Below are 13,307 nucleotides of genomic sequence, written 5' to 3'. Positions count from 1 at the left end.
ATCGATTTATTTCCCTCAAGCAATTTTAGCTGCTGGCACCATATGATATTTAACGGTCGGTCACTTCTTGTCACTTGTCGTTTAGAGTCGTCTTCTGGTCCCCACTCTACCTGGAAACATGGAGACTAAAGTTGGGAGAAAGCAGTCTGGGATTTATATGAATACGAAGAATACGAAGAATACGAATATGAATATGAATAAGAGAAAAGACATAAAAAAAACTAAAACTAAACTAAAACTAAACATTTAGAAAATAATGAAAACTAATAAAAACTGGCAAACCTGCTCTAAAAACTAATTAAAACTAACTAGAGAAAAAAAAAACTAAACTATAACGAAAAATCCAAAACTATTAGAACCTTGATCTGAAGTGGGCCGGACCAGTAAAATAATAACAGTAAAAAAATGTAAAATTACATACTGAAAATGTTTACATTGACAAAGTTTCTTTCAAAATGTGAAAAACATGAATAACCTGAAATGTCTTCAGAAATCTAAGTGCAATTTTAACAATATTCTGCCTCAGTTTATCATTTACATGTGCATTAGACCTTACAGATCACAGTGGATCTACAAAAACACAACACATTTAGTAACTAGGGGTGTGTGTTGGCAAGAATCTGGCGATACGATACAAATCACAATACTAAGATCATGATACAATATATCGCGATATATCATGATACTGTTAAACAAGGCAATATTTTTTTGGTTTATTTTGTTTCTTTTTTAACCCTTTCATGCATAGGTCACTATAGTGGACAGTTATTCTCCAACTGGTCTCTTGTATATTAATGGGTTTTGTTGTTTTAGTTCCATATCAGCTAACACAGTGGACACTTACGCACCATCTCATACACTGACATTCATACAATTACTGTAACTGTGCTGTGCTTGATAAACCTGATCTGCACTTACATGTTTGAGTGTAAAACAATTGTTATTTGTTTTTTTTTTTGCATATTATCTGCATGAAGTGAGTAATTACTAGCATTAGAATATGTTAAAATGTGAGAAAACATCAGATTAGCAGCATTAAAAATGTTTTTATTTCATTGTTTTCATATCACTTTCTGATATTGGGTTTTAAACACATGTTTCTTTACTTCAAAAATTAAAAACATGAATATTTTTCTAATTCCACAGAAAAAATAACTCAATCACATTGTTCTTTTCATGCCTAAGGAGGAACAAAAACACTCAAGAAAAAAATCTTGACTAAGGTTCTCAAAATTCCTGCATGAAAGGGTTAAAAAGATTATTTCCAATAAAAATTGAATTACACCAGAAATACTAAACACATTTTATTTGATCAGAACAGGATCTAATGCTGGATCACAAAATGTGCCTCTGTAAAAATTTACAACTTAAATTATGTTTTACAGACATTACAGTTTAAGATCCTGCTTAAATGATCATATTTTATTAGTTGTGAAAAGAATGCATAGTGTTCAGTCACTGAAGCATCCAACATCATAACATTATTTTTGTGCAATCCCAATAAAGGATCAAACACAGTGGTTCCAGCCTTTTTTGGCTCGTGACCCCATTTTAACATCACAAATTTCTGGCGACCCCAGACATTTTTTGGGCTCAAGTTTATTTGTTTTTGATCATGTAATAGTTTGCTATACTATGTTGCAAATAAACATTAATTTTAGATGACATTTAGTCTATATAATGTATATTTTTAAGGACAGAGGCAGAAAAGCCAGGTGTAGATTACTGCACAAAGTGAGAATTTGATTTTCCTTGGTCAGGATATGTACAGTCAGTCCAGTTTGGATTTACAAGGCTGACAATTAATACTGAACAAACAAGAACTCAAACTATGAATTATGAAAGAGCTGCAGCATCTGAAACTGACCACAATGAACATTTGACAGATAAACAGAACCACAGTGCTTCAGTTTCAGCTTCACAGTTTGTCATGTCTTTTATGGATTGGGATTGTCTCTGTCAACTCACCATATATTTTTTATTAATATGTTTTGTTTTTGTTTCTTTTATCAATTACTAGAAATTTTAGGCGACCCTATTTGAATTCCAGGTTGAAAAACACTGATCTAACATCTGCCTCTTTCAGACAGTAAAATGTGCTTTTAGGATACTTGAAATTATTTTGTTATTTTACAAAACAGTGTTACATAATAATTAATAAAAATATATTAATAAAAGAAAAACAAAAAAAATAAAATGAACCTTTGTCATATCTGCATTTCAATAATTACCTAAAAATATCACTACAGTACTTTTTAATATCAATACAGTATCATGAAATTAAATATCATGATATATTGTGGAACCGATATTTTCTGACACCCCTACTAGAAACAGACAGAATATTGGTCAAATTACACCCACTTCTCTTAAAACATTTCAGGTTGTTTATATTTGTTCAGATTATTCACATCATTTGTGAAAAGATAGTTTCTAAATGTAAAGATTTTCATGAAATTTTAATTATTTATAATAAAACAGAAACATTTGGAGTTGTCATTATTTATAGATAACACTGGTCAACAACAAATTTATTGTTATTAAGTTTTTTGAGCTGATTTAGGATCATTTTGGTGTGCTGAATCCAAAAATCACATTAATTTTGCTCAATCAGGTCAACTTTCTGAACTATGCTACATATTGGCTTTTTAACATTTTTGCTTACATTTATGGGCATTTTCACATCATATGATACAAAATTCTTTCATATTTCTTGCAATAAACAAGTTCTGAAGATTTTACTTTTGCCAATTTATGATTAATGGTTTTTTTTAATATTACAGGTGAATGAAATGCCTTTGAGTAGAAGATCTTGCAAAAATAAGCCTGACGTATTCTGCTACATCTGCGGTGAATACACCATTGTACCTAACAGGAATGAAGTCACAAGTTTCATAAAGTGTGCTTACCAATCTTATTTTGGTATTAAACTTAGTGACCAAGATAAAGTTTGGGCACAGATTGTGAGAAGATCAAATTTTTCAAAATCAAATTAGCAAAAAAAACCTGACCTGATTGAGAAAAACAGATGTCATTTTTGAATTTAGCGGTGCAAAATGGTCCTAATTCAGTTGAAAAAACCTAGACAACTTGCAAAAACCATTTTTTTGTAACCCAGTGTTATGTTATTATTTTACTGGTCTGATCTATTTGAGATCATATTAGTCTGTATGCGGAACCTGAACTAAAATGACCCTGACATCCTTGATTGTTAGTATCATCAGTGTAATTTTTGCATTTCACAAATTCATCCCACAGGCTGGATTGGACCCTATGGTGGGTCGGTTTTGGCCCGCGGGCCGTATGTTTGACCCCTGTGACTTAGAGCATGTAGATCCACACACATTTTTTTCAGCTTCAGCCGTGGACGCCTGTTGTGTAAATCATTTATCATGTTGTCGTCTTTTAATGCTAATTCTAAAAATGGTTTTGTGTACATGTGTTTGTGTTGCTAGAATTGATTCCACTTTATTTGAGTTATTGTTTCTGTAGTTTTTATAATGTATTTTCTGTAAATATGGAAAAAGTTGGAAATCCAAATCTACCGTTTTGTTATCACAGTTGCAGAGATGATTACTTTGTGAGCTGATGTGACGTTCATCTATGTGCCAAACACAGATCCATATGTCATCGTTGCTAATAGCTAATGCCCCTATTCTGATGATTTTCTGTCACTGCGGGATAAATGTACCAATAATTCCCCACGATATTTAACAAATAACAGGATTAATTCTCCATAAGTGGAAGAGGGCTGGAGATTCAAGTGCACACCATGTCATTTTGTACAGAATAATTCAGAAATACAGGTTCATCTTTAAACTTTGAATCTGTAAATCTGGCTGTTGGAGACAAAATTTCTTCAGATTTCTTCAGATTTCTTCAGATTGATGGATTTTGACTACTTGTTCCCTTAAGTGGTGAAAAAGTATCAGTAACTTGTGCGTACAGGTTGAATGGGGATGGTTGAGTCACTGTGAGACCAGAGTCAGGGTTAAAGGGGTCTTATTTTGCTAAACTTTTATTAGTCTTTGGCACATTTATTTGTGTATTTGGACCCTAATAGTTCAAAAAGTTTGAATTTGAGCCCTAAAGGTGCTGCAAAGCTATCTTTATATTCATTTTAGTAAAAATCATGTGGATTTCTACAACCCATTTTCCAACCTGCATCTATAACTAGTTGTGTCACGACATTTGCACATATAAGGTCAAGACGTCTGACGAACATTTCTCAGAGTATGGAGAAACAGAACAGAGCAGCACTGTCAATCACCTGGAGGGGGCGGGGCATGAAGTGGCTCATTTGCATTTAAAGGGCCAGCGTTCAAAATGACCTTTCTGGTGTCATTACTCAGAAATAGAGTTGAAGATGGACCTGTGGAGTTGAATTAATGAAGAATTCAGACCCAAGCAGAGCATTTACAGTAGGGATGTCTGATATTGGCTTTTTTGCCAAAAACCGATATGCCGATATTGTCCAACGCTTAATTCCGATTCCAATATCTACCGATACTGCTGCTGATATATGTGGGATATTAAACTAATTTTAGGTAACATCACAGATCTCCTGTCATGGAATTAACACATCATGCCTAATTTTATTGTGATGCCCCATTGGATGCATTCTCAAATGCAACAAGGCTTTCAAAATGTAAACACTGTCTGTGCAAAGAATACATACTTCAACTTAAATTGTGGAAAAAATGCCATATTTATGTGTTTTCTCTCCCTCCCTCCATGAGTCTATTACAGTGTGGCAACTCCACTGTATAATTTTGAAAACTGCACATTTCTTTCAGCTACAAACAATGCTTCACTTACACGTCGGTAAATGCCGGCGAAATCAAGGCATTATTTTATCGGTTTTAATGATAGGTAAAAAAAACGATAACGATATTCACTGATATTACATTTTTATGCCAATATCGGGACATCCCTAATTTACAGTTTATGTAGACCACAGGGAAATGTTTTAAAATGAATAATTCCATTTAAACAGGTGGTGCCAGGCACAATAAACCCAGTCCTTCACATATATTTCAGCCATTATAAGTAAATGGGAAGATTTTAAAAACTCTTAAAAATTTTTTATTTTGACCTACTGCTCCTAAAATGTACATCTATTCTGGGTCACTGGCAAACTATAAACCAAATCTGATATGAATTCATCCTATAATTTTGCTGCTGCAGACATTTGAAATTTCACCCATTATAAGTAAATAGGAAAAAGAAAGATTTTAAAGATTCATAAAAAAAATGTTAACTTTGACTTACGTTTCCTAAAATGTAACAAGATCTATTCTGGGTCACTGGCAATCAATTAACCTAATTTGCTATGGATTCAACCAATAGTTTTGCTGCTAGAGTGTTAACAAACAAACAAACAAACTGAACCAAAAACTATACCGCTTGCCTCCCCTTCCGGGGGGGCAAATTATGACCCCTTTAATCTGCAGCACTGTTATTGGCTGTTGATATAAACACACCAGCAAAGGTCCACGCCCCAGCTGATGAACACCACAAAACAAGAGGAAATTAGAAAATATAGACAGAATGCTGGATGTCTACAGCTAAATACACCACAAAACAGAACGTCAAAGATTAAGAGGGATTATTATTAGACATATTATAACAGTTTTTTTTAAGGAAAATATTACATACTTTACCTTTAACCAAGTTGTTAATGGTGACCATCCTAGGAAGTGTCTGTCAGTTTCCATATTCAGCTGAAACTGAGCAAATGAACATTTTGCCAGTAAACCCTACGCCTTTAGCACCCTCTTTATCTTAACAAACTGCTGAGACAAATATCTGGATCTGCTGAATGATTCATGCTGTTAAAATGTGAGATTCACACACACAACATGTGCTCCTGTGCGTCTGTTGCATTGGGAGCCGCTCATTTGTTGACGTTTCCTCTGCAGATACTTACTTTCTAAGCTAGAGGGCGATAAAGTTGCACCCCGGTACTGATGTAGAGGAGATGTTGAAGGGAAATAACAAGCACAGACTCCGACACACAGAGCAGTGAACAGGATGTTAGGCTAGAAATAGAGTATCCTGATACAAAACACACTCCAACACAAACTCTAGATGATGTATAGACACAAGCATACACAGATCTTAGGTAATGAACCTTTAACCAGCGGGTGGGCTATTCTAAAGTAAAGGAGTAAACTCACTGAGTGTAAAAACTAAATAATAAACTGAGAAACACTGGAGAGCTTTGATTTTACATTCAGTCGTGTCATGCCTTGTATTCAGATTCAGATTTCCTCATTGTCAGTCACACATCACACCACAGATGCACTGCAGAACAAAATTACACCGTATTGGGCCACGATAAAAACAGGCAGATAAAACACTGTACAGACAGTAAACAGGTCATGATCAGTAGAGAAATATAAATATATAATATATAAAGTATAAAATCCTGACGAATGCAGCCTTATGATGAGGCATCAAATTAACCCTTTCATGCATGAATTATGAGAACCTTAGTCAATATTTTTTTCTTGAGTGTTTTTATTCTTCTTTAGGCATGAAAAACCAATGCAATTGAATTTTTTATTTTTTTTATGAACCTATTTTTCTTGGAGTTCCAAAAATGTCCACTCAACTGGACACCATGCATTTAATTTTTGAAGCAAAGAAACATGTATTTAAAACTCATCATCAGAAAGTGATATACTGTGTGAAAACTATGAAATAAACACATTTTTAATGCTGCCAGTTGGTAAATTGCTAAATTGATAATGTTTTCTCACATTTTATCATACTCTAACCCTTTCATGCATGAATTATGAGAACTTTAATCAAGATTTTTTTTTTCCTGAGTGTTTTTATTCCTCTTTAGGCATTAAAAAAACAATGCAATTGAAAAAAAAAAAATAAATGTATGAACCTATTTTTCATGGAGTTGCAAAAATGTCCACTCAGCTGGACACCATACGTTTAATTTTTGAAACAAAGAAACATGTATTTACTGATATACTGTGTGAAAACTTTTTTAATGCTGCTAATCTGATGTTTTGTCACATTTTAACATACTCTAATACTAGTTATTACTCACTTTATGGAGATAATATGCAAAAAAAGCACCTTTTTGTTTGAAAAAAAAAAAAAAAACATTAATTACAGTCCAATAACAATGTCAAGCAAATTTTTATACTTAAACATGTTTGCGCAGATCAGGTTTATCAAGAACAGCAAATTTACAATAACGGTATGAATGTCAGTGTACGTGATGATGCATAAGCGTCCACTGTGTCGGCTGATATGGAACTAAAACAACAAAATCCATGAATATACAAAAAAACAGCTGTAGAATAACTGTCCACTGTAGTGACCACTATGCATGAAAGGGTTAAAAAAAAAACAAGTGGTATCAGGCACAACAAACCCCACCCCTCACAAATATTGTATCTTATGTTGTCATCGATCCAGCTGATGTCATCATGTCTATGCATTTGCTGATGTCAGCATATCAGTTGCCTCTATACAGGGGTTGGACAAAATAATGGAAACACCTGACATTGTGGCATCATAGAAGGTGTTTCCATTATTTTGTCCAACCCCTGTATATGTGCACAGTTTGAAGTAAATTGAAACAAAATGGATGTTTTTACAGACATTTGAAATTTTGTCCATTATAAGTTAATGAGAGAAAAAAAAAAAAAAGATTTTAAAAATTCACAAAAAATTTGAACTTTGACCTACTTTTCCCAAAATGTAATCACATCTATTCTGAGTGACTGGCAATTTATAAACCCAATTGGCATGAATTCAACCAATGGTTTTGCTGCTACAGACATGTGAAATTTTGCCCATTATAAGTAAATGGGGGGAAAAAATTATATAAAAAATTGGAACTTTGACCTACTTCACCCAAAATGTAATGGCATATATTCTGCATCACTGGCAATCTATAATCCAAATTTGATATGAATTCAACCAATAGTTTTACTGTTACGGACATTTGGAATTTTGCCCACTATAAGTAAAAGGGAAAAAAAAAAAAAATTTTAAAAATTCAACTTTGACCTACTTTACCCAAAATATAATGACATGTATTCTGCATCACTGGCAATCCATAAACCCAATTTGGTATGAATTCAACCAACAGTTTTGCTGCTAGAGTGTTAGCAAACAAACAAACTGAACCAAACAATACCCCTTGCCTCCCCTTTGCGGGGCAGGGTAAAAGAATCTTATTTTAATCATTGAATTGATTTTATGCTGAATAAACAGACCTCAGATCTGGCTGTAGTAAATGTAAGACATAGAAAGGGCTTGGACTTCCACAGTCACAATTTACACAACTCTAGCAGTTAATCCAACACCTATTTTAAAACAAAAGTCTCTCTTGAACACACCACGACAGCCGAATGGATGTTCAGGGTCCTGTAGATCAGTGGTTTCCAACCTTTTTTGGCTCGTGACCCCATCTTATCATCACAAATTTCTGGTGACCCCAGACATTCAAAATGGAGACTTTTTTTGGGGCTAAAATTAATTTGTTTTTGATCATGTAATAGTTTGCGATACTGTGTTGCAAATAAATGTTAATTTTAGACAACATTTAGACTATATAATGTATTTTTTTATTAGTAAGTTTTAATTTTTAATTTATTTATTTTTTCATAAATTATTAGAAGTTTAAAACAGACATTCAAAATGGAGACATTTTATTTGCTAAAATTAATTTGTTTTTGATCGTGTAATAGTTTGCTATAATGTGTTGCAAATAAACGTTCATTTTTGGCAACATTTAGGCAATATAACAGTGATTTTCAACCTTGGGGTCAGGGCCCCATGTGGGGTCGCCTGAAATTTCTAGTAATTGATAAAAAATTAAAACTTACTACTAAAAATTTACATTATATAGCCTAAATCTTGCCTAAAATTATTTATTTGTAACATATTATAGCAAATCATTACATGATCAAAAACAAATTAATTTTAGCCAAAAAAAAAAGTCTGTGTTTTGAATGTCTGGGGTCGCCAGAAATGTGTGATGTTAAAATGGAGTCACGAGCCAAAAAAGTTTGGGAACCACTGCTATATAATTACATTTTTTATTAGTAAGTTTTAACTTTTTATCAATTACTAGAAATTTCAGGTGACCCCATTTGAATTCCAGGCAACCCCACGTGGGGTTCCGACCCCAAGGTTAAAAACCACTGCTGTAGATGATTCAGCCTCCTGTCATTCTGCCTGTTTGCCTCTCAGATGTTAACGACATGAACTCTATGGGCTCTCCTCCGTGGAACAAATGAATTGATTTAATACTCAGTCCTGTTCTCCACTATATAAACCATTATAAACCAAAGAATTTACAGGAGTTTGACTAAAACATAACACACATGGTGAAGATCCAGGAAAACTATACTGTATGTGGGGAGCATTTTAAGAACATGATGCTATGTTTTTCACACCTTACACTGTAGGTGGGAACATTTTTCTGATATTTTCCATTCTTCACATTATCTTCATTTTTTCTCTGATGAACCTTTACATCTATAAGATATAATCCAAACACCCTGAAAACTGATGATGAGAATAAAGAAAAAACACCTCTATTCTACATTGTAAAAAGACTTTGTGACAACCTGGGTTCAACGTTGTGTCATGTTTGTGTAAATGGTGGAAAAGTAACTGCTTTTTTGTGTACAGTATAAATTCCAGTCAGTGTGGATAAAGCACAGATTACTGATTGAGAAAACAGATGAGCAGAGGAAAATTCTATCAGACACAGTGATCTAAAACAAATTCTGCGGCAGGATCTCATCTTTCACACATTTGCCAATATTTCCCCAGAGAGGAGCAGATGCCTTATATGTATTTGTCAAGAAATTTGAGAAACATTCCACTAAAATGCCAAAATAAATGTTCATTTACGCATGTACTGTATATTTTTAACAATAACTGCCATTTATGAGTAGAAATAAAGTTGTTTGAAGATAAAGTAGTTGTGTTCTTTTTTTTCCTCTCAGCCATAATATTATTAACCCTTTCATGCATGAATTATGAGAACCTTAATCAAGATTTTTTTCCAGAGTGTTGAATGAAAAAAAAAAAAAACAACAAAAAAACAATGCGATGGATTTTTTATGAATCTATTTAATCAAGGAGTTACAAAAATGTCCACTCAGCTGGACACCACGCGTTTAATTTTAGAAGCAAAGAAACATGCATTTACTGATATACTCCGTGAAAACTATGAAATAAAAACATTTTTAATGCTGCTAATCTGTTGTTTTCTCACATTTAAACCCTCTGGTATCCTGTCCAGCAAGGCCCTTACTGAACACCAAGTGTGCCTTTTTGGCACACTTGTAGAATAATGTCAAAAAAAAGTTTCATACAGTTCGTTTTTAATTCTTTTACACTTTTTTCTATTTCATCAACTTGAGCCGCAAATAAAAATACCAAATACTTAATAATTGTCACATTTTTTAACCCTTTAAATGCCAAGTTTGTAATGTAAATAAACCATTTTTTTGGATGCAAAAAACACCAAAAAAAATTTTTTTTTGCGATATACTACATTAAAAGTGGATCACATATTATTAGATTTTTGCAGCCTGGCATATGTCAATGATTAACTCCAACATCAGATAATTTGCATTATTATTTTTGGCGCAAGGTCAAATGTTCAAAAATACTAGCATCTGTCACCAAGTGTGCGTTAAATGCACACCTAGAAATCAAACTATTAAATATTATATATGGATTTATTTTTCTGCTCTAATTTGATTTTATTTTTGTAAATCAAGGTCAGCCCAAATCATACAGATCAAATGGAAGAAATAATGCTTTTAGGCACACTTGGGAGACAGACGCTGGTCTTGTAATTTTCTTTTGTTTACAATGTGAAAATTTTAGTTGGTGGCCAGAATTTTAAAGATCATGCAAAAATGAACAACTTTTGAATTCTAACCTTATTTAAATTGTGAAAAATAATATGAAGTTTTTTAACACGAAGTGCAAAGTGTGCCTAAAAGATGCACCTGGATACCGGAGGGTTAATATACCTGCATGGAGATAATATGCAAAAACCAAACAACTTTTTGTTAAGAAAAAAAACCCAAAACTGTTTATTACAGTCTAGTAACAATTAGCAATTTTTTACACTCAAACATGTTAGTGCAGATCAGGTTTATCTAGAACAGCAAAGTGACAGTAATGGTATGAATTGCAGCATATGGGATAATGCACAAAACAACAAATCCATAAATATACAAGAAAACACCTTTGATCAGCTGTCCACTGTAGTAACCACTATGCATGAAAGGGTTAATAATTACCCAGAAGGGTTCACTGAATAAAGTTCAACTATTTCACATAGGTAGTAATGCATCACAGTACATTTCATGGTGCTTTCACTGATCATGTTCCAATTGACATCTGGCTTTTATTAAATGTATATTTAGCATTGTGATATTGAATGTTATAGAGCAGTGGTGTCAAACTCATTTTAGTTCAGGGGTCAGTTTCAGTTAAATTTGATCTGAAATGGGCCGAACTAGCGAAATAATAACAAAATAATATATAAATAATGTCAACTCCAAACTTTTCTCTATGTTTTAGAGCAAAAAAAGTCAATTTACAATATGAACAGGTTTACATCTACAAACTATCCTTTCAAAAGATGTGAATAACATGGCCAAACTGAAAAAATAAGTGTAATTTTAACACTATTATGCCTCAGTTTTATCATTTACATATGTACGTTATAACTTACAGATCACAGTGGATCTACAAACACACAAAACATTGAGTAACAGGCAGAATATTGTTAAAACTGCTCTTGCGTCTCTTAAGACATTTCAGGTTATTTGCATTTTTTTTTGCAAAATTACACTATGTTTTCAGTGTAAATACATGAAAATATTTACATTTACACAGAGAAACATTTGGAGTTGTCATTATTTTTTATGTTATTATGATAGTATTTTACTGTTCTGACCCACTTGAGGTTGAATTGGTCTGAATGTGGAACCTGAACTAAAAGGATTGTTGATACCTTAGTGTAATTTTTGCATTTCACAAATTCATCCCAAGGGCCAGACTGGACCCTTTGGTGGGCCGGATTTGGCCCCCAGGCTGCATTTTTTTTTTTTTTTTTAATTTAATTCAAATGTTTATTCAGAACAGACATACAAAATAATACACATGACATCAACCACACCAAGTACACTGCTCTCTCTCTCTCTCTCTTTTTAAAGAAAGAAAATAAATAAATAAATAAATAAATAAATGGATGGATGGATGAATAAACAAATAAACAAACATAAATAAATAAATAAATATCTTAAATAAATAAATAAATAAAAAGCCCACATGTTTGTGTTATAGAAGTTTAGGCTCAATATATACACCCATCACCCCACTGCTTCAGACCACATTTACATCCATATAAACCATAACACAAACCTAAACCTTCATCATACTGAACATTGCAGTTTATTTAACAAATCGCAGTCTAATTTTTGCACATTACAGTTTAATTTTCCTGGTTTTCTTTTTTTTTTTTTTTTTTTTAATTAAATCCACATCTGTTTTTCTACTTCTGATTTATTATGTATAGTGTTTGCTTGTGTGTTCTTTTTCACCATATTTCTCCTGTACTTCCCCAGTTTTGGATAAACCCAGTACATCAGTCTGTGTTCTTGTTCTATTTTGATCCATATTCGGTTAAAAGGATGAGGTCCCACCGAGATTTGAACTCGGATCGCTGGATTCAAAGTCCAGAGTGCTAACCATTACACCATGGGACCGGATGGTACCGCTGGATCAGTACAACTGTGTTTATAGGCAAATAAAAAGGACATAATTTCCCGATAGTTGGTGTTCTTTGATTATTAAGCTTCCATTCCTGGCGAACAGCGGACCATTACAGTCTGTTTTCACTCACAGCAGACAGGAGCTAACCTGGATTAGCTGCAGTTTGCTCCTAACATAGAGCTAACGTAGCTAGCCTAAAAGGTTAGCTTAGCATTAGCCGTCTTTTTTTTTTTTTTCTTCAACTTTATTGACAACATTTGAGTATACAGTTCAACATTTTAAACAAGAAGACTCAAATATGTTGCTGCAGATCAGGTTTATCAAGAACAGGAATGTTACTGTAACGGTATGAATTGCAGTGTATTATGGGATGGTGCATAAGTATTCACTGTGTTGGTTGATATGCAAGTAAAACAACAAAATTCATGAATATACAAGAGAACAGCTGTAGAATAACTGTGCACTGGAGTGACCACTGTGCATGAAAGGGTTAACCAATGTTGCTTTTAATCATTGACATA

General features: G+C 33.2%; 1 long non-coding RNA gene and 1 other non-coding gene across 2 annotated transcripts; one reads left to right on the top strand and one right to left on the bottom strand.

Annotated features, from left to right (window-relative positions):
* Positions 1-8,086: 8,086 nt before the first annotated feature.
* On the top strand, positions 8,087-9,964 carry LOC115423080 (uncharacterized). The gene is made up of 2 exons (XR_003935904.1): positions 8,087-8,413; positions 9,189-9,964. It is a non-coding gene; the product is annotated as an uncharacterized LOC115423080 (long non-coding RNA).
* A 2,743-nt stretch (positions 9,965-12,707) lies between these two features.
* trnaq-uug (transfer RNA glutamine (anticodon UUG)) lies at positions 12,708-12,779 on the bottom strand. Its single transcript has one exon. It is a non-coding gene; the product is annotated as a tRNA-Gln (tRNA).
* Between the last annotated feature and the right edge of the window lie 528 nt (positions 12,780-13,307).

This window comes from Sphaeramia orbicularis, chromosome 7 (assembly GCF_902148855.1).
Source record: "Sphaeramia orbicularis chromosome 7, fSphaOr1.1, whole genome shotgun sequence".
In the NCBI taxonomy this organism is placed as follows: Eukaryota; Metazoa; Chordata; class Actinopteri; order Kurtiformes; family Apogonidae; genus Sphaeramia; species Sphaeramia orbicularis.
Note: the sequence above shows the minus strand (reverse complement) of the source record. Positions and strands in the feature narration are given on the sequence as shown.